This window comes from Culex quinquefasciatus, chromosome 2, assembly GCF_015732765.1.
Source record: "Culex quinquefasciatus strain JHB chromosome 2, VPISU_Cqui_1.0_pri_paternal, whole genome shotgun sequence".
Taxonomy (NCBI): domain Eukaryota; kingdom Metazoa; phylum Arthropoda; class Insecta; order Diptera; family Culicidae; genus Culex; species Culex quinquefasciatus.
The window spans coordinates 90,045,792-90,048,398 of record NC_051862.1 but is presented as its reverse complement, the minus strand read 5'-3'; the positions used below and the strand labels follow the sequence as shown (position 1 = coordinate 90,048,398).

Below are 2,607 nucleotides of genomic sequence, written 5' to 3'. Positions count from 1 at the left end.
CTGGAGATAATCGAGTGACAATTTTAGTAGGCTTATAGTTTGGGATGTCCCCTTCAATGTTGTGTACTTGGTTGAAATTTTTAGCTTAAAACTATTTTTTATGCAATTTAAAAAAAAAAGTTTTTCGACTACTTTTCCAGGGTGCGGGGCAGAATGGACCACCCTACGGGGCAGAATGGGCCACCTTAGAAAACAAGCCATTTTGTCAGATAAAACGTTGAAGGGAGATAATAACTGACTTAGGGGACCTTTCTAACATAGTTTCCATGAAGTTTCCATGAAAAATAGTCACTTACCAAAACAAACATTTTTGTAAATAGTTTTAATATGTTAAAATAAGACACTATTTTTGCAAATAATCATCAAAACAACAAAAAAATCAACTAATGTTGCATTAAACGTGATTTGTGAACCTACCAGGAGCGACATAATCCATTTAACCAAATTTCATAACTTTTGATTTTTTTTATAAGGCAGGAAAAGGGTGATCCATTCTGCCCCCAAGTGGATTTTAATTTAACACTTCCACCACCAAGCCTCTAAATGATTTGAAGGTTCCGTTGTTGTTTGATTACCTTTGTAATAGCTCCTGGTACCATTATAAACATTGTACAAACTTTTTCAAACAATCTAACATTCGAGAAAGCTCTAAATAAACAATATATTGCGACGGAAAAAAGCATCATCAAAAAGACGCCATGCTAATCAATCAAAACTTCCCCTAAGCTAATCATATCAAAACTTCCACTCCACTTGCAAAAGGCGCCATGTACATTCGGCGAATAAAAACGAATCATAACAAAGCTTCCCCTCCAATGACAGCAGTGTTTTTCCTAAATATAATGACGGATATAATGTTTTATTGAATATGAATGATCAAGTATCAATAAAAGCAACATTTTTCATCATTTGTTACCATTAATACATCTTCTTTTGCTTTTATATTAAAATGGGAATTTAAAAATGATGCTCAACATTCAAATGCGTTTTTCTCGAAACGCACGGTACATGATGCTTTTTGGAATGTTGGCATCGAATTTTAAATCAAAGTCAACCCGATTTTAGGTTGATTTGGTTCTCTTCTCTTAACAGTGTAGCGGCTCATGCGCTCTGTCGGCTCTGTCAAATCGAACATCAGCAATGTTTGAATATTTATTATTGAAGGAGCATTTCTGGCTCTTAAATTCCCTAATTACGGCCATAAATAGCCGAAACTTGCACCTTCAGTCTGGAAACCAGGAAAAAAGAAACAAATTTGTGCACTGGTTTTGGTAAGAGCATGTTAGGTTTGCAATAAAAAACAACGAAAAGCTTATTTTTTTTTGTTTTGCCCTTTTTTCAGGTTGTTTCACTGGGTAAAAATCCAGAATGCTTCGCGACAAGAAATCTTTTTTCAGGTTGTTTCACTGGGTAAAAATCCAGAATGCTTCGCGACAAGAACTCTTCCGGCACCCTTTGGCCCTGACGGCTGACGATTACGATTCCTGAAACTCATCCCGAAAGATTGCTACAGAAGTGGTACTATGGAACCGTTTTAGCTGGTCTATTTCAAAAAGGTTAATCCTTGCAAGCATATGACCGTCGGTTGGATCGGAAACGGGACGGTCTACAATACGCAGCTGGCTGACTAAAAAAACCAGCCGGTGGGGCGAGTACGTCAAGATGGAATAAACCAGAAGCAAACAAGTTCTGGTCAGATTGCTCAGAACGAAAATAAAGGAATGTACAAAGAAGAACATAGTTTTTGAAAATTCATTTTTGTATGTGCTTCTCGAAGTATGAAGTGTGAAACTAATAAAACTGTATGAAAAAGGCAATTGTTGTTTCCTTTCCCAAAAAAAATCCTAAGCCAAAACCGCAGTGAATATGAACTTTACGTAAGCCAAATTTCCTATAACTGTAAAATGCTGGATCCGGGCATTGTTTTCATAACACTTGAGTGCTTATAACTCTTGATAGGGTTGTCAGATCTTCAATGTTTTGGACTCATCGGAAAGGTCTTTTGATTACCCATCTAACGAAGGGTCGCATGATAGATCCGGACAACGTTTTCATCAAAATATATGAGATCCGGCCTCAAAAAAGCGGGTAAATAACACTTAAGTGCTTTTAACTCTTGATAGGGTTGTCAGATCTTCAATGTTTTGTGCTCGTTGGAAAGGTCTTTTGATTACTCATCTAACGATGGGTCGCATGATAGATCCGGACAACGTTGTCATCAAAATATATGAGATCCGGCCTCAAAAAAGCGGGTAAATAACACTTAAGTGCTTATAACTCTTGATAGGGTTGTCAGATCTTCAATGTTTTGGGCTCGTTGGAAAGGTCTTTTGATTACCCATCTAACGATGGGTCGCATGATAGATCCGGATAACGTTTTTATCAAAATATATGAGATCCGGCCTCAAAAAAGCGGGTAAATAACACTTAAGTGCTTATAACTCTTGATAGGGTTGTCAGATCTTCAATGTTTTGGGCTCGTTGGAAAGGTCTTTTGATTACCCATCTAACGATGGGTCGCATGATAGATCCGGATAACGTTTTTATCAAAATATATGAGATCCGGCCTCAAAAAAGCGGGTAAATAACACTTAAGTGCATTTAACT

The 2,607-nt window shown here is 37.1% G+C and overlaps 1 long non-coding RNA gene across 1 annotated transcript; it reads left to right on the top strand.

Moving 5' to 3' along the window:
* The first annotated feature begins 1,103 nt into the window (after nucleotides 1-1,103).
* On the top strand, nucleotides 1,104-1,817 carry LOC119767598. Its single transcript, XR_005277609.1, has 2 exons — nucleotides 1,104-1,271; nucleotides 1,343-1,817. It is a non-coding gene; the product is annotated as an uncharacterized LOC119767598 (long non-coding RNA).
* Nucleotides 1,818-2,607: the final 790 nt, after the last annotated feature.